At 47.4% G+C, this 23,547-nt stretch overlaps 1 protein-coding gene across 1 annotated transcript in view; it reads right to left on the bottom strand.

Annotated features, from left to right (window-relative positions):
• The window catches only part of LOC120944268, a 128,033-nt gene extending 104,876 nt beyond the window's left edge, over positions 1-23,157 (bottom strand). Inside the window, exon 1 of the mRNA XM_040358282.1 lies at positions 22,052-23,157. The gene's annotated coding sequence lies outside the window, so the exon portion shown is untranslated. The remainder of the gene's footprint in view (positions 1-22,051) is intronic.
• Between the last annotated feature and the right edge of the window lie 390 nt (positions 23,158-23,547).

Here is a 23,547-nt window from a genome sequence, read left to right on the forward strand (position 1 = left end):
GAGGACCCCCCCCCCACAGGGAACTGAGGACTCCCCCAACAGAGAACTGGGGACCCCCCACTCTATGAGTTCAGAAGGAGATTTTATAGAATCTTCAAAAATAAAAAGCTGGACGGGGACCTTCCCAGCCGCTCCAGTCCTGATCACATTATAATTAAAGTGACCCCCCCCCCAAAAAAAACACACAATGCAAATTACATGCTAAATGTAACCTCTTCCCGACTGCGTAACACTTCTATGCGGCGGCAGGAAATGCGACTGTTCGGTTTCAAATGTCGCTTTATGCGGGGGGGGGGGGGGGGTCACTGGACGGTATGGTCACCATTTACAGGCAGCTTAAAGGAGGAGTACAGGGAAAGCTCGTTTGGCTGTACTTCTATAGATCACAGGAGTGCAGTTTGTTTTGCTCTCCTGCGACCCGTTTTCAGCAGACAGCGGGCTGAAGCCTGCTGTTGGCAGACGTCTCAGAGCCGGTCCAGGCTTGGGGGCAAGATTGCGACAATAGGGTCAGGATCCGCCCACAACCCAGCTGCTCCCGCCCCCCTCCACAGCCCAGTGCTCCACACTTCTCCACAACTTTATCCCCGACCTGTCTGGTGTGTTCCTTGGCCTTCATGATGCTGTTTGTTCACTAACAAACCTCGGAGGGCTTCACAGAACAGCTATATTTATCCTGAGATTAAATTACACACATTAGCCACTTTTACTCATTTACCAATTAGCCACTTCCTTCCCGGGCCATGGTAATACGATCCCGGCAGGAACCCACCCTCCGGGTGGACGTCATCATGGCAGGCGTGTAGATCTCTGTGTGTGTTAACGGTCTCCTCCCCTTGTGAGTCTCCTCCCCCACAGTTAGAATCACTCAATAGGGAACATATTAACCCCTTCAGCGCCCCTAGTGTTAACCCCCTTCCCTGCCAGTGTCATTTACACAGTAATCAGTGCACTTTTATAGCACTGATCGCTGTATAAATGACAACGGTCCCAAAATAGCGTCAAAAGTGTCCGCCGTAATGTCGCAGCCAATTTTGTAGACGCTATAACTTTTGCGCAAACCAATCAATAAACGCTTATTGCGATTTTTTTAACCACTTGACATCCGGGCCTATTTTGGCACTTCTCTCCTTCATGTAAAAATCACAATTTTTCACTAGAAAATTAATCAGAACCCCCAAAACATTCTATATTTTTTTTTAGCAGACACCCTAGGGAATAAAATGGCGGTCATTGCAACGTTTTTTTCTCACACGGTACTTGCGCAATAATTTTTCAAATGCCTTTTTTTGGGAAAAACAACAATACAGAAAAGCTAACCCAATTGTTTTGTATAATGTGAAAGATAATGTTATGCTGAGTAAATAGATACCCAACATGTCACGCTTTATAATTGCGCACACTCACGGAATGGCGCCAAACTTCGGTACTTAAAAATCTCCATAGGCAGGCGGCATGACGTGGTGTACGTGACACACGCACGTCGGAGGGAGGAACCACCCGCGCTACGGATCCGACAGCGCATCGGGAGATGGGAGGACAGAGACCCGGAGGAGGCCCAGCGACAGCGGATGTGCCGCATAGAGGGAGCCCACCGAGTGGATAGCCCACCCACCCCGAGGAGTCCACCTGCCATCACCGCTCTCCGGCAGTAGCCCGCCGCCCGCCGCACCCCGCCTTTCCCCCATGAGACCGCTGGTAAGGTAAGGTACGGAGGAAGAGCAGGGAAGCCCCCCTTTATGGTGTGGGGCAGTCCCCCTCTCCCTGCCGTACACAGCGACCACAGCTGATCACAGCTGTTCAGTGCAGGAAACAGTGGTGTGAGCAGTACGCAGCAACCAGGTAACATTCTAGTCTTCACTTGCAGTGGCGTTTTTTTTTTTTCTCTTTTGCCTATTCCTGATGTTCCTCCTCCTCATGTGTTGGTTGTTCTGTCTTGTGCCCACCGGGGTTCCGGGGTCCCGGATATAGGATATATGAACCGCACTAGGCAAGGAGAGTAACCTATGACCCACCTTCTTACAGTGGAGACATGGAAGGAGAATTGCCATACAAATCGCATATGTAGACCCTTATAGGTTAGCTACAAAAGCGCATGGAGGGAGCTATTTAAAGGGAGCCCACGTGCAACTTGGTAATCACACTAATTTCAGAGGGCCACTTATTGCCGATGATGTTCGCACTTTCTTTTCGCAATTGAATGTTCACGTACTCTCAGTGGAAGCAAAGCCTTCCTGGGTGGGCTGTCCCTCACACTGCGGGCACGTACCCTGGCGGACTAGTAGAAAAGCAGTTGACACTGCGCCTGTCTCTTGGAATCAGCAGGGACATGCTTTAACTTACTACATGTGCAATTATCTGTATTGTATCAATGCAACCAGGAGGTGACGGTCTCACATTCTGCGGACACTTACCTTGGCGGACTTGTAAAAAAACAGCAGACTCCGCTAGTGCCTCTTTAACTCAACCCGCACATGCTCTACTTCACTCTTTGTGCCCACAGTGGCTCGGAATTAATGTATTCATGAGTGGACGGTCTTACACACTGCGGTTACCTACCTTGTTGGCCTAGCAGAAAGTTACAGACCCTGCGTCTGATCCCACAAACGAGTCCGCCCACGTCTTATGTAACTCTATGCACATCTTCTTCTATAGGAATTATTGCATCCATAAGGGGTCTGTCACACGCACCGCGGATACTTAACCTGGCGGCGAACCTGAAAAGCGCTAGATCTTGCTCTTGACCCTACAAATCTTGGCTAGAAACCCAGGTGGGGACAGGCCCCGAGCTTACGGGAGTCGCCAGAGGTGCCCTCCTGGGCGGTTTAAAAAGGGAGAAAAAGGGAAAAAAAGGAAACCTCGCTTGTGGGGAAGGGGAGAGAGAGGGGGAGTGCAGTCCTCCTTCCCCCCTTCAAGCTTGGAAAACGTATTAGAGCGATAAAAAAACACAATATGAACAGATCAACAAGGGGCGCCGCCCCTAAAATCCCTAAAGACACTGCCACTACTAGCACAATTAGACACTACATGACGCCAGAAGGCAGCGCGAAGAGCCCAGGCTTGGTTAAAAAAACAGAAAAAACGGGGACAAATAAAAAGGGAATAGGGGGGGCGGAAACCCCGAGTGCGGACACGTCAGTCGAACTCGAACATGTAACGGCCCAAATGGAAGACCTTAGCTCGGATTCTCATATTCCCTCTAAGGGGGAAATGGACATTATGCTCAGGAGACTGGAGAATGTAATAAGACAGGAAATTAGCACTCTAAGAACGGACCTATTTCACACGTTAGAACGGGTGGAGGAAGCCGAGAAAAAGATAGGAAAACAGGACCTTGCAATTAAGGAGTTAAACAACCAACATCTAATTATGAAACAAAATCAGAGGCTGTTGCAATATCGACTCGAAGATTATGAGAACCGTAACAGAAGGAAAAATTTAAGGCTTAGATCGGTTAAGGAAGTGAAGGGTGAAGACCTGAGGAAAATTCTCAACGACTTGTTCCTCCCCCTCCTAAACAACGGGAGGGAAGGCCCCTTAAAAATAGAACGAGCACATCGAGTGGGAAAGTCCAGGGAGGGAGGAAGCAAGTGGGATAGGGATATAATCGTCAGGTTCAGGCACTTTGAAGACAAAAATGAAATATGGCAGAAACTGAGAAGAAAACCCCCCTTATTATTTGAGGGGAATGAGATTCAGATCTACACAGACTTGGCCTGGGAAACCCTGTCTAGAAGAAGGCACTTAAAACCTTTATTGGAACAGATGCGGAAATCTAACATTACCTATCAATGGGGGTTCCCAGCCTGCCTGATAGGATACAAAGAAGGAGTGTCAGCTAAACTAACATTTCCGGAAGACCTGGGGGAGTTCTGTCATAAACTGGACATTCCGGTGATTGAATTACCGGGATGGGTGGAATAGCGATTAGATAATAGTTACCCCCAGAGGGGGCCTTTAGAAACGGGCTAGAGAGACGGGCGAGGAGGGGGGACGGAGGGCGAGTGATTGGAGAGGGTAACAAGGTGGCGCGGATCTGTATCCCCACACACATAAGATCAAGCCACCGGGAAATTCCGGGGACAGCGTGTGGGAGGGGCGTAGGGGGTCTCACCTCATCCAAAAGAACCAACGGGAAAGGGGTATCGTGGTTCCCTACGGTTCAGAGGCGATGTACTGGCCTAGGCAAGGGGAGGGATGGGGGGGTGGGTTTGGAGGGGGAGAGGACACTCCCCCCCCCAAAATAGGGTGGGAAACGGGATTATGGCTCCCAAGGGATCTCTTAGAATGTTCAGCACGCATATGGAAACGACCAAGCAATAGGAAATGACAGAAGTTAAATTTTTATCCTATAACGTAAAGGGATTAAATTCAACGGTCAAAAGACTTAAAGTTCTGGGCGAGATTGAAAAACTTAGAGCGGATGTGGTATATATCCAAGAAACCCATTTGACTTTAGACGCAAATATCAAGCTATATTCCCCGGCATATCCCACGTGGTTCTACGCCGACTCTATCTCAAAACGAGCAAGAGGTGTGGCTATAGGGTTTACAAGAGGGCTAGGATTTACGCTTGAGGCGAGGTTAACAGACCCAGAGGGGAGATTTCTATTCCTCAAAATAAAGCTAGATAATATCACATATACACTAGCTAATATATATGCTCCAAACTTACACCCAATCCAATACTTAAGCAAAATTCTGGGCAAATTGAATATTTTCGCCGAAGGACATATAATCCTGATGGGGGATCTAAATTTTGTTCTCAATCCCACGGAAGACAGTACGTCCCGTGGGAGGGTGACAAAAATAGAGCAACTACAGAGAATTAAACTTAAGTTACATGAACGTCAACTAGTAGACGTGTGGCGGATTTTCCATCCAAACGAACACGATTACACATTTTTCTCCCCCCCCACGGAACGTACTCTAGAATAGACTACATCTTAGTGGATCACGGGTTACTTGACTCTATTAGAGATACAGAAATTGGAAATATGACGGTGTCAGACCACGCTCCAATAACAATGAAAATCTTATTATCTACACAAAAGAAACAGCGGCCGTTATGGCGACTCGACGATAGCTTGATCCGAGACGAAGAAGGGGCAAGAAGGGTAGAGGTTGAACTGGAAAAATTCTTTCTCATTAATGACACAGTAGGGATTTCCAGCGCTACCTTGTGGGAGACGCATAAAGCATATATAAGGGGAATACTAATCGCGGTGGGAGCTAAAAAAAAAGCAGAAAGGAATAGAAAAACCATTGCCCTCATGAAAGAGATAGAGACCCTTGAACGCAAACATAAAGAGCAAAGACTAAAAGAGACCTATCAGAACTTAACCTTGAAAAGAGTGGCACTTAAGGAAATTATGGAACAGGAAGTGAGGTATAAACTAAACTGCATCTCTAAGGAGAGGTACATATGGGGAAATAAACCAAGTAAGCTTTTAGCCAAAATGGCCCAAAAAAAGAAAACTAGGAACTACATTGAAAAAATTAAAGGGAAAAACGGGAATCTGGTGTACGCAACCGGGGAAATCGCGGATAGCTTTAAAAAATATTATGAGGACCTATACACAATAAAACAGTCTGGCTGGCAGAAAGGGGAAAGGGAAGAAGAGACCAGAGACTTTCTTGTTAAGGCGGACCTCCCCAGATTAGATGAGATGGAAAGTTTAAACATGGACCGCCCCATAACGGAGGCTGAAATTAAAACAGCCTTAAACTCTATTCCGGGCGGTAAGAGCCCGGGCCCGGACGGGTTCTCTACCATGTATTATAAAAAATTTAGTAAGATATTGATTCCAAGGCTGTGCAAATACTTTAACGGGTTAGGATTGGAATTCGAAACCAGCAGGGAAGCTACAGCGGCCGTGATTACGACAATTTTAAAAGAGGGGAAAGACTGCTCTCTCTGTTCAGGGTACAGACCGATCTCTCTGTTAAATACAGACCTCAAGCTGTTTGCCAAAATTCTGGCGGGACGCTTGAAGGGGGTTATGCACTCATTGGTGCACCCGGACCAGGTGGGTTTTGTCCCCAACAGAGAGGGCAAAGACAATAGCCTTAGGGCAATCCTCTTGATACAGACCATCAGGCAAAATGAGACCCCCGGTCTGCTCCTGTCAGTTGATGCTGAAAAAGCCTTTGACAGGGTAGATTGGGGGCTCATGATGGAAACCCTCACTGCAATGGGGATAGGAGGCAGGATGTCCCATTGGATTAAAACACTTTACATCCATCCCACTGCAAAAATTAAAATTAACGGTACACTTTCGGAATCATTTGAGATGAAAAATGGGACTAGGCAGGGGTGCCCTCTATCCCCTCTTCTTTTCATTTTGTCATTGGAGCCATTATTGGCTACTATCCGTAAGGACTCTGATATCAACGGAGTAAGAGTAGACGGGGAGGAACATAAATTATCGGCTTTTGCCGATGATATACTATTTTATGTAACCAATCCGGTCAAATCCATCCCAAAGCTCTCAAAAGTATTGAAACAGTACGGTGCCATCGCTAACTTTAAAATCAACGTTACCAAATCAGAAATCTTGAACATCAATTTAAATAAAAAAGAGATCAGTAAAGGAAGTTTGCGCATACCCTTGGACTAAAGAACTAAAGTATTTAGGTATTAAACTTGCAAATACAGCACAGAAGATGTATAAAATAAACTACGTCCCCTTATTAAACGAAATCAAGAACGAACTAAAAAAAACAGTAAACAAACCAATCTCATGGATAGGGCGCATTAATATGTTGAAGATGGTGGTAGTCCCTAAAATTCTTTATAAATTTCTATTGGTTCCAATCGTCCTCCCACAGCAGTTTCTGAGTATCCTTAACACCCTGTTGCTAAACTATGTTTGGAAAAATAGGAAGCATAGAATATCCCTTTCTATATTAAAACAGGGAAAGATGCAGGGCGGGCTGGCGGCTCCGGATATCAAAAGCTATTATAAAGCGGCGGTTCTATCTCGGGCGGTCGAATGGGCCCGGAACAGATCAGATAAAAGATGGGTACAAATCGAGAAAGCGTCAACTAGCAAATACTTGAACAATATGATATGGATCCCTGCACAATATAGAGCATTAGAGCACAAAACACAGGACATTACACGACTAACTTTAAGAATGTGGGATAGAACCCAGGCACAATTGGAGGGGAAATTTAATTCCCCCCTAATGAATTTAAAAGAAAATCCGTACTTTGCACCGGGGGAAAATAAAATTGGAGGGAACTGGATTAGGGAAGACACTGTGCACTTAGGAGATATTATTAAAAATGGTGACATAATGACCTATGGAGATTTGAAAGCCAAAACGGATTATTGGAATCTTGATAGGTGGCATTACGCCCAATTACACCACTTTGTGCAGCACCTCCCCCGCCCATTACGGACGGAGGCGGAGCTGACCCCACTTGAGAGGATTTGTAAATCGAAGAATTCAAAAGGCACAATCACTAAACTTTATGGGATATTGGTTAAGATAGGTTTTCGGGGAGAAGCACCTTTCATAGAGAAATGGGAAAGACAGTTAGGAAGCACTAGAGGGACAAATTCTTTTCAGAGGATCACTCATCTAACCCACTTTTCCGCAATAGATGTTCGCACTGCTGAGGCAAATTATAAGTGCCTATCAGGGTGGTACATAACCCCAGACAAAGCCAATAAATTTAAAGCAAACCAGTCCGCGGAGTGTTGGAGGGGCTGTTTAGAAATAGGCACAATGGCCCACCTATGGTGGCTATGCCCAAAAATTCAAAACTATTGGGACACAATATTGAGCCAAATTAAGGTTATAACGGGGGAGGAGATAAAGAAAGACCCCTGGGCCGTGCTCTTTCACGGCAGTTCGGTAGGGGTAAAAAAATATAAACAGTCGTTACTTCCCTATCTGTTAAACGCAGCCAAGAAACTTATTCCTAAAAAGTGGCAGGAGAAGGAATGCCCACACGTCTGGAATTGGATAGACGAAGTGGAGGAAACGTACAGGTTAGAAGAACTAAAGGACAGCTACCTGGAAAGGAATAGTGATTACAGGAAGAAATGGGCAAAATGGAAGGAATACAAAAAAACATGGAGCTACGCGGAGAGGGTCAGGGTTTGTTAGGAACTAGAAACGTAAAAGGGGGCGGCAATCCGTTAGCACCTCCTCACTTGCATCTATCCGAGGTTCTATCCGGACCGCTTTCAGAGCGTTGCGAAAATATAGCTTCCTTTGCTGAACTGGCTAGGAGACACTTCAAAGGGGAACAGGAGGAGATCCCTGGGAGCCATTAGGGGAGGATGGGGAGGGAAAAAAAAAAAAAAAAAAAAAAATTTTTTTGCAGTATAAATACCACATATGATGCAAACCACAAATGGAGACGTAAGAAGCATCAAACCATGAGCTGGTCTCTAGAATTTGGTTAAAAAGCTGAGGTGGAAAAAAAAAAAAAAAAAAAAAAAAAAATCTCCATAGGCGACGCTTTAATTTTTTTTACAGGTTACTATTTTCGAGTTACAGAGAAGGTCTAGTGCTAGAATTGTTGCATACGCTCTAACGCACGCGACGATACCTCACATGTGGGGGCTTGAACAGTGTTTACCTATGTGGGCGGGACTTGCATGCAAGTTCACTTCTAAGCGCGAGCTACCGGGGACAGAGGCGTTTTTAAAAAAATAAATACATTTTTTTTATTTTACTTCATTTTTTTATTTTTTCACTTTATTTTACAGATTTTTTTTGATCACTTTTATTTCCTATTACAAGTAATGTAAACATCCCTTGTAATAGGAATCAGTGTGACAGGTCCTCTTTATGGAGAGAGGCGGGGTCAATAAGACCTTCCCCCTCCCCCACATCTCTCCTCCAGGCTTACAAGCATTAGATCGGTGAAAAAAATTCACCGATCTAATGCCGACAGCCGCGATTGCGGCTTTGTTTACTTCCGGGTACCGGGCGTGACGTCATAACGTCGCGCCCGGACCTCCGACGGTCATAGAGATGACTGGTGACCATCTGGTCACCAGTCATCTCTATGCTTTCCCAGCAAGATTCGCTCTCCGGGCCCCCGATGGCACGGAAGAGCCCGGAGAAGCACCGGATGGCGGCGGGAGGGGGGGGGGACGTCCTCGGTCGTCAAGTGGTTAACCAAAAATATGTAGAAGAATACGTATCGGTCTAAACAGAGGAAGAAATTTTTATTTTTTTTTGTTTTTTTTGTCGCTATTTTTTGGTTTACAGCGCAAAAAAAAAAAAAAATTGCAGAGGTGATCAAATACCACAAAATGAAATCTCTATTTGTGGGGAAAGAAAGGACGCCAATTTTGTCTGGGAGCCACGTCGCACGACCGCGCAATTGTCAGTTAAAGCGACGCAGTGCCGAATCTGCAAAAAGAACTCTGGTCTTTGGGCAGCCAAATGGTCCCGGGGACTGAACTGGTTAAAGAGCTGGCGGGGGAATGACATGAAGGGGTTAATAACAAGGGATCTAGCACCCCCTCTGATATTAGGGCCAGAGAGGGGATTTCCCGCCACCCGTGTCGCTGGACTCTCTGGGGGGGACGCCGCGATTTTCCTCCCTTTAGCCAAATAAAAGCCCAATTTGGGAAATGACGTCCCCGTCCCCCCTGTCAGCAAAGTGTGCGGATAATTTGTGACCGCATGGCACAGCGAGTGACATATGGGGGGAGGGGGTTCCCCTGGGAGGGGGGGCTCAATGACAGCGATGAAAAACAATCAGGCCCCCTTTGTTGCCGGAGACGACAGCTTGATCTACACAAACACAACACAAAACGATATCTAGAAAACCTGCCCTGCTGGAAACAAAGCCCAAATCTTTCCTAGACTCCTTTCCTTTATTAGAGGAGGTCAGAGCGGGGAGCACAGAGAGATCTCAGGGGAAAAAATTATTTCAAATTAGAAATGCGCAATTAGTTTTGTTCCGAATTCGTTTTTTCACCGAAATTCAACAAATTCATCAATTCGGAGATATTCGAATTTACGAAAAAACTGTTTAACCAATTTTTCCCAAAAATTTGGAGATTCGAAAAGCCAAAAATCTAACATTTCGGATATTCGAAGATTTGGAAATTTGAAAACCCGGAAATCAAAAATACGGAAATTTTGAAAATTCAAAAATTCAGAAATTTGAAGATCCGAAAACCCAAAAAATCTGAAATAATATTTAATAATAACTATTACTAACTATTAAATTATAGATATTGGAATTTCATTTCAAATTTGGCTGTTAGTGAACATGACAAATACAAAATTTATCGGAAGTTTACGAATTTTCCCCAAAATTTGAAAATTCAGAGGTTCGAAAATCCGAAAATCTAAATTTCGGATCTTCAAAAGATTCGGAAATGTGAAGATCCAGAAATTGAAAATAAGAAAACCAGAAAATCTGAAATAATATTTATTACTAACTATTACATTATAGGTATTGGCATTTCCTTTCAAATGTGGCTGTTAGTGAACGTGACGAATACGAATTCATCCGAAGTTACAAATTTTCCTGAAAATTCGGAAATTCGAAGATTCGAAAATCTGAAAATCTAAATTTCGGATCGTCAAAGATTCGGAAATGTGAAAATCCAGAAATCGAAAATTCGGAAATCCGAAGATTCTGGAAATCTGAAAATCTAAATTTCGGATCATCAAAGATTCGGAAATGTGAAAATCCAGAAATCGAAAATTCGGAAATCCGAAAATAAGAAAACCCGAAAATCTGGAATAATAACTAATAATATATATTACTATTACCGTATTTATCGGCGTATACCGCACACTTTTTTGCCCTGAAAATCAGGGCAAAATCGTGGGTGCACGGTATACGCCGATACCCGCGCCGAGTTTGAATATTGCGCCGGCATATACCGAGCGCAGTACACTCGTGTATAGTCGGGCAGTCTCGGCTCCTCTCGCGCTCACGTCCTGGACGTACAGGACGTGAGCGCGACAGTAGCCGAGCCTGCCCGACTATACACGAGTGTACTGCGCTCGGTATATGCCGGCGCAGTATTCAAACTCGGCACGGGAAAGCGGGAAACGAGCAGGGAGGACGCCGCAGAAGGACGCCGGACCCGACGAAGAGGACACCCAAAGCCGCAGACGGACGCCGGACCCGACGAGGCCGCCGATGGACGCCGCGCAAGACACCAAAACTGTAAGTACAAAATCTTTTTTTCCACAGGAATTTCGGGGCAACTTTAGGGGTGCGCGCTATACGTGGGAGCGCGCTATACCCCAATAAATACGGTAAATTTTAAGTATTGGAATTTCCTTTGAAATTTGACTGTTAGTGAACGCGACGAATATAAATTTATCGGAAGCTACGAATTTTCCGAAAATCTAAAATAAATATTCAAAGATTTGGAAATGCGAAAATCCATAAATCGAACATTCAGAAATTCGGAGATCCGAAAATAAGAAAACCCGAAAAAATAACTAACTAATAATAACTATTACCAACGATTAAATTATAGGTATTGGAATTTCCTTTCCAAATTTGGCCGTTAGTGAACGTAACGAATTTATCCGAGATAACGAATGCCGCATCTAAACAAATGGAATGGAACAAATTAATAATAATAAATAATAATAATAAAAATGTTTTATTATTATTATTCATTCGTTAAGTTCCATTTGTTTACATGCGGCCTTCGTTATTTCAGATAATTCGTAACATCGGATAAATTCATATTCGTTACTTTCACTAACAGACAAATTTGGAAAGGAAATTCCAATACCTGTAATTTAATCGTTAGTAATAGTAATTAGTTAGTTATTATTTCAGATTTCCGAATTTTTTGAACTTCCGAATTCGAATTTTTGGATTTTTGAATTTTCGAATTTCCAAATTTATTTGGGAACGTTTCGCCGGGTCCCGGCAGACACACTGGTTGGCTCCCCGCTGTATCCAATCACAGCGGAAGCGGGTTGCAAACTTCTGCGCGTGTTTCATCCTTATATTTCAACTTTTACAGTTTTCTGTATCTTCTTCCTCTAATCTTTCATCTGACTTCATTTCCCAAATGTAATACTTTAAACAGAAAAGTTTCCTCGCTGCGCCGATGGTCGAGAAGGTAATTTTCACGCCCCAGTTAAGCTCCAATGTGAAGAAAGCCAGGAGCGATCTCCCTTAAACTTTCCACGCGGATTCCTACAGACTAAGCAGCGCCACCGGACGCCCTTCGTTTCACCGCGCCGGACACCCTCCGCTTCACAGCACCGCGCCGGACGCCCTCCGCTTCACAGCACCGCGCCTGACGCCCTCCGCTTCACCACACCGCGCCGGACGCCCTCCGCTTCACAGCGCCGGACGCCCTCCGCTTCACCGCACCGCGCCGGACGCCCTCCGCTTCACCGCACCGCGCCGGACACGAGAGGACGGTAAAATCTTACCCGCGGCCAAATAAAGAGCCCCAAATTCCCGTGTCATGATTACTTCTGACTTTGTAGCGAATTCCACAAATGCCCCTGTGAATAGTCAATGATCCCTAAAAGGGACTTATTAAAGGGTCATTAAAGAGAGGGCGACACTTCTCTTTGCTACTTTTATAGTCACAGACTATGAGAATAATACAAGAGATGTTCAGAGACTGCAGACATGATACAGGAGACGGTCAGAGACTGCAGATATGATACAGGAGACGGTCAGAGACTGCAGACATGATACAAGAGACGGTCAGAGACTGCAGACATGATACAGGAGATGGTCAGAGACTGCAGACATGATACAAGAGATGGTCAGAGACTGCAGACATGATACAGGAGATGGTCAGAGACTGCAGACATGATACAGGAGATGGTCAGAGACTGCAGACATGAGACAGGAGATGGTCAGAGACTGCAGACATGATACAGGAGACGGTCAGAGACTAAAAACATGAAACAAGAGATGGTCAGAGACTGCAGGCATGCTACAGGAAATGGTCAGGGACTGCAGACATGACACAGGAGATGATCAGAGACTGCAGACATAATACAGGAGATGGTCAGGGACTGCAGACATGACACAGGAGATGATCAGAGACTGCAGGCATGCTACAGGAAATGGTCAGGGACTGCAGACATGACACAGGAGATGATCAGAGACTGCAGACATAATACAGGAGATGGTCAGGGACTGCAGACATGACACAGGAGATGGTCAGAGACTGCAGACATGTTACAAGAGATGGTCAGAGACTGCAGACATGACTGGAGAGAGGCAGTGTGAAGAGTCACAGTTCTCTAGCGCAGAAAGGCGTTGGGAAGAGTCACGGTTCTCTAGCGGCGGTGGGAAGAGTCACGGTTCTCTAGCGCAGAGAGGCGGTGGGAAGAGTCGCGGTTCTCTAGCGGCGGTGGGAAGAGTCGCAGTTCTCTAGCGCACAGCGGCGGTGGGAAGAGTCGCGGTTCTCTAGCGCAGATCGGCGGTGGAAAGAGTCGCGGTTCTCTGGCGCAGAGCGGCGGAGGGAAAAGTCGCGCTTCTCTAGCGCAGATCGGCGGTGGGAAGAGTCGCGGTTCTCTAGCGCAGAGCGGCGGAGGGAAGAGCCGCGGTTCTCTAGCGCAGAGCGGCGGAGGGAAGAGCCGCGGTTCTTTAGCGCAGAGCGGCGGTGGGAAGAGTCGCGGTTCTCTAGCACAGAGCGGCGGAGGGAAGAGTCGCGGTTCTCTGGCGCAGAGCGGCGGAGGGAAGAGTCGCGGTTCTCTAGCGCAGAGCGGCGGAGGGAAGAGTCGCGGTTCTCTAGCACAGAGCGGCGGAGGGAAGAGTCGCGGTTCTCTAGCGCAGAGCGGCGGTGGAAAGAGTCGCGGTTCTCTCCCGGAGACGGATGGGATAAGTAGAGTGCGGAGGAAGACGGGAAATCAAACCCTGACAAGGTAATATTGGTGGCGTTCCCATCGGAGGTTCCTGGAGGCGGAGCTGTCAGATCTTTATCATTATTTCATTCTCCGGAGTCGCGGAGCGGCAGCGGATAATTTTAGGATCGGTTTCCTCCGTACTTCAGGAGTTTCCTTCACCTTCCCGAAGGATCTGTCACTAGGAAGCCCCAAATATTTGCGATCCGCAGCGGGTATCAATAGACAGATACCCCCACCCCCTGCACAGCCATTCACTGGGAAGATCAGTGCACTGCTGTTCCTATGCCTCCTGCTGACACCCCCCCCTTGCACAGCCATTCACTGGGAAGATCAGTGTACTGCTGTTCCTATGTTCCTTGCTAAGGAGCACACAGGACGTTAACCCTTTCCTTCAGGGGGGGGGGAGGGGGGGTCAATGTCCACAGACAGGAGGTGCCTGGCGGCAGCGGCGGCGGTGGAGGGTCCGTCCGCTCCCCTTCTCCTGCAGCTCTGGATACTGAAGCAGCTGCCTTGTGTATACAATAACAATGCGCATTGTTTTCCTGTAACACGAGGCCGCCAGAGAACGACACGCTCCGTATCAATGTCTCCCAGACAATGCGCCCGCAGCAGACGCTTAAAGGGCCAGCCGGTCCGCCACCCGTCCCCCCTCCCTCCTCCGCCAGTGCAGAGACAAGGTCATCCAGGGCCCGGAGCGCGCATGCTAAACTGCACCACCGCCCCAAGATGTACGAGCATTATATGTCAGCAAACCCCCCCCAGATGTACAAGCATTATATGTCAGCAAAAATCCCCCCCCCCCCCATAAAAACAATGAGAATTAATCTGCATGATTACTGATTTTCACATGCCCCCCCCCCCCCCCAGTACACATCTTCTATCCCCCCCTCCGAGCACAAATCCTCTTCCCCCCCTCCAACACAAATCCCCCTAAATTACCACTCTTGGCACCCCCCCCTCCCAAATTTCCCCTCCGAGAACAACACTGACCCCCTGACACCCCAAATAACACCTTCCAGCACAAATCCCCCCAATCTCCTTGTGCTGCCCTGGGCACAGGATACCACAGTGCCCAGGGCAGCTGCCCTTCCTGCACCCCCCGTCCCGTCCCTGCACCCCCCCTCATCCCGGCCCTGCACCCCCCAGACCCGGAGATCAGCTAACTGTCACTGTAACGTACAATAAAAGAATGACGATTGTTATTTTAGGGGGATCTACGGGTGACGTCCCCCACAATGATTCCTAATAACAAAGCAGAAGATGTAAAATAAAATATAAAAATAACAAATAATAGATACATAATATATATAGAAAAGATATTGGGGCAGATCCACGTACCTCCGCACATCTTTCCGCCGGGCGCAGCGTATCTAAGATACACTACGCCGCCGTAACTTATTTTTTTTCTTCGAATCCTCAAAGAATTTGCGCCGTAAGTTACGGCGGCGTAGTGTATCTTTGGCGGCGTAGGGGCGCGGAATTCAAATGGATGTGATGGGGGCGTGTTTTATGTAAATACGTTGTGACCCGACGTAACCAACGTTTTTTTTGAACGGTGCATGCGCCGTCTGTGGGGGTATCCCAGTGCGCATGCTCGAAATGAAACCGGAACAAGCCAATGTTCTAAGACGGTGACGTCATTCTACGCAAATCCCTATTCACGAACGACTTACGCGAACGACCTAAAAAATTCAAAATGCGACGCGGGAACGACGGCCATACTTAACATTGAGTACGCCACCATATAGCAGGGGTAACTATACGCCGGAAAAAGCCGAACGCAAACAACGTAAAAAAATTACACTCTGATATCATTTGCCTGCCATGGTTCAGCAGTCAATATGCAGGACTATGGAACACCTCCCCCTCTCCTAGTGTTCACAATGTGAGGGAGGTGTTCTGTAGTCCACAGGGATAGCTGGGTACAATGTACTGTATTCTATGGAGGAGCCATGTTGTCACCCCTCCTCATGTCTATAACATACGGGACTGACACCCTATGACATTTTGTGTGCCCAACCCCCGACTCCAAATGAAGCAGAATAACCAGAGATGACGGGGAGTCCGGCCTTGTGAGAGGGGAAGGTTTCGTCTCCCGGGATCAGCTGGGAATCGGAGCTCCTCGGGTTCTAAATTCTCACACAAGTGTCTGACTGTTAGAAGCCCCGTGATAAAGATTCGAATAAATATAACAACACAAGGAGGGAAGCACTAAAGTGCGCACAGCAACCAATCAGGATCCATCGTGTGGGATCGAGGAAAAAATCACTTCTGAATAGTGTGGAAAAGTGGAGATCCTTTCTTGGCTTCTAACTTACTTCCTGTCCTTGTGACACCATGTGTCAGGGTGAGTCAAGGTGTGTCTGGGTGAGTCAGGGTGTGTCTGGGTGAGTCCGGGTGTGCCAGGGTGAGTCAGGGTGTGTCTGGGTGAGTCAGGGTGTGTCTGGGTGAGTCCGGGTGTGCCAGGGTGAGTCAGGGTGTGTCTGGGTGAGTCAGGGTGTGTCTGGGTGAGTCAGGGTGTGCCAGGGTGTGTCAGGGTGAGTCAGGGTGTGTCAGGGTGAGTCAGGGTGTGCCAGGGTGAGTCAGGGTGTGCCAGGGTGAGTCAGGGTGTGTCTGGGTGAGTCAGGGTGTGTCTGGGTGAGTCAGGGTGTGTCTGGGTGAGCCAGGGTGTGTCTGGGTGAGTCAGGGTGTGTCGGGTGTGTCTGGGTGAGTCAGGGAGTGTCTGGGTGAGTCAGGGTGTGTCTGGGTGAGTCAGGGTGTGTCACGGTGAGTCAGGGTGTGTCGGGGTGTGTCAGGGTGAGCCAGGGTGAGTCAGGGTGTGTCAGGGTGAGTCAGGGTGAGTCAGGGTGAGTCAGGGTGTGTCTGGGTGAGTCGGGGTGTGTCACGGTGAGTCAGGGTGTGTCACGGTGAGTCAGGGTGTGCCAGGGTGAGTCAGGGTGTGCCAGGGTGAGTCAGGGTGAGCCAGGGTGAGTCAGGGTGTGTCTGGGTGAGTCAGGGTGTGTCTGGGTGAGTCAGGGTGTGCCAGGGTGAGTCAGGGTGTGCCAGGGTGTGCCAGGGTGAGTCAGGGTGTGTCTGGGTGAGTCAGGGTGGGTCAGGGTGTGCCAGGGTGGGTCTGGGTGAGCCAGGGTGTGTCTGGGTGAGTCAGGGTGTGTCTGGGTGCGTCTGGGTGAGTCAGGGTGTGTCTGGGTGTGTCTGGGTGAGTCAGGGTGTGTCTGGGTGTGTCCGGGTGAGTCAGAGTGAGTCAGAGTGTGTTGGGTGTGTCAGGATGGGTTGGGTGTGTCAGAGTGAGCCAGGGTGTGCCAGGTGTGTCTGGGTGAGTCAGAGTGAGCCAGGGTGTGTCTGGGTGTGTCAGAGTGAGCCAGGGTGTGCCAGGTGTGTCAGGGTGAGCCAGGGTGAGCCAGGGTGTGCCAGGGTGTGCCGGGGTGAGGCAGGGTGTGTCAGGGTGAGGCAGGGTGTGTCAGGGTGAGCCAGGGTGAGCCGGTGTGTCTGTGTGAGTCAGGGTGAGCCAGGGTATGTCGGGTGTGTCTGGGTGAGCCAGGGTGTGTCTGGGTGAGTCAGGGTGAGCCAGGGTGTGTCTGGGTGAGTCAGGGTGAGCCAGGGTGTGTTGGGATGTGTCTGGGTGAGCCAGGGTGTGCCGGGGGTGTGTTGGGTGAGCCAGGGTGTGTCCGGGTGTGTCGGGGTGAGTCAGGGTGTGCCAGGGTGTGTTGGGTGAGCCAGGGTGTGTCAGGGTGTGTCGGGGTGAGTCAGGGTGAGCCAGGGTGTGTTGGGATGTGTCTGGGTGAGCCAGGGTGTGCCGGGGGTGTGTTGGGTGAGCCAGGGTGTGTCAGGGTGTGTCGGGGTGAGTCAGGGTGAGCCAGGGTGTGTCAGGGTGTGTCAGGGTGAGTCAGGGTGAGCCAGGGTGTGTTGGGATGTGTCTGGGTGAGCCAGGGTGTGTCAGGGTGTGTCAGGGTGAGTCAGGGTGAGCCAGGGTGTGTTGGGATGTGTCTGGGTGAGCCAGGGTGTGTCAGGGTGAGTCAGGGTGTGCCAGGGTGTGTCGGGATGTGTCTGGGTGAGTCAGGGTGTGCCAGGGTGTGTCAGGGTGAGTCAGGGTGTGCCAGGGTGTGTCGGGGTGTGTTGGGTGAGCCAGGACAGGATCTGAGATCCTAAAGTCTCACATCACAAATGAATATTCCAGATACAAAATAGTTACAATGGAAGATGAAATGGACGGCTTTATATTAGACGCTGATGCTTTTTTGGGCGCCAGATTTCGCCACCTTCATCGGGGCAACAAAAGATAAAATAAACTAGTGAAGACATTGCCACTGGACATATAATATAAAATACAATCAATACATGAAAACCCATCAATGTATAAAGGAAGAATAACGAGTAAATTGGAAAAACCTGATCCAAAAAAATGAAACATTCCCGATGGAACATATTACATCATAATAATAATAATACAGCCAGAGCTACAATGGAATGGTTTAGATCAAAGCCTATTCATGTGTTAGAATGGCCCAGTCACAGTCCAGACCTAAATCCCATTGAGAATCTGTGGCGAGACTTGAAAATTGCTGATCACAGACGCTCTCCATCCAATCTGACAGAGCTTGAGATATTTTACAAAGAAGAAGAATGGAGGAGAAATGTTCCTCTCTAGATGTGCAAAGCTGGTAGAGACCCCCCCAAAAAGACTTGTAGAGAAAGGGGGTTCTACAAAGTATTGACTCCGGGGGGCGCCATACAAATGTCCCTCCCCCCACACACTTTTCACAGATTTATTTGTATCATTTATCATTTTCCTTCCACAATTATGTGACACTTTGTGTTTCTCACATAAAATCCCAATAAAATACATTTACGTTTTTGGGTGTAACATGAGAACATGTGGGGGAATTTCAAGGGGTATGAATACTTTTTCAAGGCTCTGCATTTGTTTTTCTCAGGACAGGTACACTTTAATCCTCACACTTCATTTATGACAGGAGAAGCTCTCAGAATTGTGGGACGTATTTGATACATTTGTGACAACGAAGAGAGCCGAACAGAACAACCAGAACTCCTCCCACAACTATTAAAGAGGACCGCCCCCCACCATGGAGACAGACTTATAGGGGGGGGGGGTGTTTTCTTTATCCCGGGTGACCCCGATACAGGAAGAGAGGGGGAAATGTTCCAGGTGGGGACACTTGTTTCAGGGATTTCATCCACTTGCCCATCAATTGCAGCCACTGTGCCCATTAAACGCAGCCACTGTGCCCCATCAAATGCAGCCACTGTGCCAATCAATTGCAGCCACAGTGCCTAGAAAACACAGCCACTGTGCCCATCAAACACAGCCATTGTACCCATTAATTGCTTCCACTGTGCCCATCAATTGCAACCACTGTGCCCATCAAACGCAGTCACTGTGCCCATCAAACGCAGTCACAGTGCCAATCAATTGCAGCTACAGTGCCCATCAATTGCAGCTACAGTGCCCATCAATTACAGCCACTGTTTCCATTAAACGCAGCCACTGTACCCATCAATTGCAGTCACAGTGCCCATCAAACACAGCCACTGTACCATCAAATGCAGCCACTGTGCCAACAAAAGTAGCCACAGTGCCCATCAAACCCAGCCACTGTGCCCATCAAATGCAGCCACTGTGCCCATCAATTGCAGCCACTGTGCCCATCAATTGCAGCTACAGTACCCATCAATTGCAGCTACAGTACCCATCAATTGCAGCTACAGTGCCCATCAATTGCAGTCACAGTACCCATCAAACACAGCCACTGTGCCCATCAAACAGAGTCACAGTGCCCATCAAATGCAGCCACAGCGTCCATCAATTGCAACCACTGTGCCCATCAAACTCAGCCACTGTGCCCATCAAATGTAGCCACTGTGCCATCAAATGCAGCCACTGTACCCATCAAATGTAGCCACTGTACCCATCAAATGCAGCCACTGTACCCATCAAATGCAGCCACTGTACCCATCAAATGCAGCCACTGTACCCATCAAATGCAGCCACTGTACCCATCAAATGCAGCCACTGTGCCCATCAAATGTAGCCACTGTGCCCATCAAATGCAGGCACTGTACCCATCAAATGCAGCCACTGTGCCCATCAAATGCAGCCACTGTGCCCATCAAATGCAGGCACTGTACCCATCAAATGCAGCCACTGTGCCCATCAAATGCAGCCACTGTGCCCATCAAATGCAGCCACTGTGCCCATCAAATGCAGGCACTGTACCCATCAAATGCAGCCACTGTGCCCATCAAATGTAGCCACTGTGCCCATCAAATGCAGGCACTGTACCCATCAAATGCAGCCACTGTGCCCATCAAATGCAGGCACTGTGCCCATCAAATGCAGCCACTGTGCCTACCTTGGAAGGAAAGCTAGAACAGCAATGGACACATCTTCAAAAGTTTTAACCCCTCCCCCGCTCTGCTAACATTGTCGGAAAGTAAAGCTGCGTTCACACCTAGTAGCGTTTGCTTGATTTCGCGTTTCTTTTTGGCGTTTTTTTTTTTTGCGTGACACACATAGAGCAGCCTATTCTTTTTAACAGACTGTCCTACATACAAAAAAAACCCCCAAAAAACGCACCTTATGCCTTTTTGTCGCGTTAATTTTTCCATTTTTTTTCACCGCGATAAAACGCACGCCCGCTTGTCGATTTTGGGGTTCCATATGGATGCCACCCGCCGACACGACGCCCAAACGTTTTGCTCCGCCCCCAAAAACAGACAAATCATTTTTGGGACAAACACAACAAAGAAGCTTTTTACCGTATTCACTTTTTTTTGCGCTCTTTTAACCGCGTTTGTTGCTGGGCATCCGCTTTTCTTTTAGCAACCTATGGCACCCCAAATGCGATGACGCTTTGGCTCCACCCCAAAACAGACAAAACATTTTGTTACAAATGTAGCAAAAGTAGCTCATGTAGCTTTTTGCCGCATTCATTTTTTTTTGCGCTCTTTTAACCGCGTTTGTTGCGGGCGTCTGCTTGCTGTTAGCAACCTATAGCACCCCGAAATGCGACGCCGGTTTGGCTCCACCCAAAAACAGACAAATCCTTTTTGTGACAAATGTAGCAAAAGAAGCTCACGTAGCTTTTTGCTGCATTAACTTTTTTTGCGCTCTTTATAGCGTGCATTTTGCTGCGCACGTCTGCTTGCCGTTCGCAACGAATGGCACCCCAAACGCGATGCCCATTTTGCTCCACCCAAAAACAGACAAATACGTTTTGTGACAAATGTAGCAAAAGTAGCTTTTTACCGCCATAACTTTATTGCGCTCTTTTTAGCGTGCATTTTGCTGCGTTTGTTGCGCACGTCTGCTTGCCGTTCGCAACGAATTGCACCCCAAACGCGATGCCCATTTTGCTCCACCCAAAAACAGACAATTACGTTTTTTGTGACAAATGTAGCAAAAGTAGCTTTTTACCGCCATCACTTTTTTGCTGTGTTTGTTGCACGCGTCTGCTTGCCGTTCGCAGCAAATGGCACCCCAAACGCGATGCCCATTTTGCTCCACCCATAACCCACAAAAAAAAAATTGTGACAAATGCAACAAAGTAGCTCATGTAGCTTTTTGCCGCATTAACTTTTTTTTGCGCCCTTTTTGCGTCTGTTGCTGCATTTGTTGCGCACATCTGCTTGCTGTGTGTTTGAGGTGCCGTTGACAACGAATGGCACCCCCAAATGCGATGACCGTTTTGTGTGCGATTTTTGCGTGCGTTTACTTAACGCAAAGGTGTGACAAATCGTTTCTGCGTTTAAGGCGGCGTAAACAGGCGACAGAATTTCCCGGGGACAAAAATAACGAAAAGTTACCCGACGAGCGGAATTCCCCCGAAATGTTCCGTCAATCCGGGAAAAAACGGAAAGTTGGCGATTTCTGACCTTTGCGGACCCGGAGCGTCCGATCGTCCTTTGTCTCGGGAAGCGTCGCGGATCGAAGAATCGGCTGGATACAAAGTAACGACCTTTCCACGTTACGAATGCGGAATCGACATCTCTCAAGCCAACGCCGTTAACCCCTCGGTGACCCCGCCGCACGTGTCACACCTGCACACACTTCATATATAACAAAGGTCAGCTCTGGTCCTCTTTGTTAGGTATCCAGTGGCCCCGGGGCCCCAGCATTGTGTCAATCCAGGCATGCACACAATGGAATGTCACAACATTCCCGGATAATAGAGAGGGAGCAATGACAAGAGAGACTTACCATTGTCAGGGGGGTGTGTGCGTCCTCATTGCGCAGTGTGCGCCCCATCGCCTCCCAGTCCAGGCGAGACGCGATCCGTATTCCAGGATCCCCAAACCATTGTTCTCCGCAACCAGTCCCACCTGAGCTCTGTCACCGTCCACAACCCGACACCCCGCAGTATGATTGATAGTGTGCAGAGTGTGTTATCCTGTGTGCTGTACAGTGTGTAATGACTGGTGGGGATAGTATGCCCCAGAGTGTGCTCAGTATTGTGCAGTGTGTAATACTATACAGTGTGTAGTATTGTGCAGTGTGTTATGCTGCGTGTCATAATGTGCAGTGTGTGATATATTGTGCTTTGTGCAGTGTCATATTATGCATTGTGTAGGAGTGCGACGTGTGTGTTGTATTTTGATGTGTGTATTATTGTGACGCATGTGTGTTAGATTATGTAGTGTGTGTTACCTAGTATTGTGCAGTGTGTGTGTTATTATGCTATGTGTTAGATTATACAGTGTGTATGCCACATGTAGTATTGTGCAGTATATGATACATTTTGCTGTGTGTTGTATATCATGCGTATAATGAAGTGTGTAGTTTTGTACAGTGTGCTATATTGTGCGGTGTGTAGTATTGTGCAGTGTATGTTATATTTTGCTGTGTGTTATATCATGCATATAATGCAGTGTGTAATATTGTGTAGTATTGTATGCTGTGTATTACTGTGTCATGTGTAATATTGTGCAGCATGTAGTATTGTATAGTGTGTATTACTGTGTCACATGTAGTATTGTGCAATGTGTAGTATTTGTATAGTATTGTGCAGTATGTAGTATTGTATATTATTGTATAGTGTGCATTACTGTGTCATGCGTAGTATTGTGTGGAGTGCGGTATTGTGCAGTGTGTAGTATTGTATAGTGTGTATTACTGTGTCACATGTAGTGTTGTGCAATGTGTAGTATTTGTATTATGCGTATGTAGTATTGTGTAGTGTATAGTATTACGTGTTTTATAGTATTGTGTAGTGTGTAATATTGTGGGGTGTGAAGTATTGTGCTTTGTATAATATTGTGCGGTGTGTAGTATTATGTGTTGTATAGTATTGTGTGTTGTGTAGTATTGTATAGTATTATGTGTTGTATAGTATTGTGTGCGGTGTGTAGTATTATGCAGTGTGTAGTATTGTGCTTTGTATAGTATTATGCGTTGTGTAGTATTGTGCGGTGTGTAGTATTATTCGTTGTATGGTATAATGCGGTGTGTAGTATTATGCGGTGCGTAGTATTGTGCGTTGTATAGTATTATGCGGTGTGTAGTATTGTGCGTTGTATAGTATTATGCGGTGTGTAGTATTGTGCGTTGTATAGTATTATGCGGTGTGTAGTATTGTGCGTTGTATAGTATTATGCGGTGTGTAGTATTATGCGGTGTGTAGTATTGTGCGTTTTATAGTATTATGCAGTGTGTAGTATTGTGCGTTGTGTAGTATTGTGCGTTTTATAGTGTTATGC

Source organism: Rana temporaria, chromosome 6 (assembly GCF_905171775.1).
Source record: "Rana temporaria chromosome 6, aRanTem1.1, whole genome shotgun sequence".
NCBI classification, from domain to species: domain Eukaryota; kingdom Metazoa; phylum Chordata; class Amphibia; order Anura; family Ranidae; genus Rana; species Rana temporaria.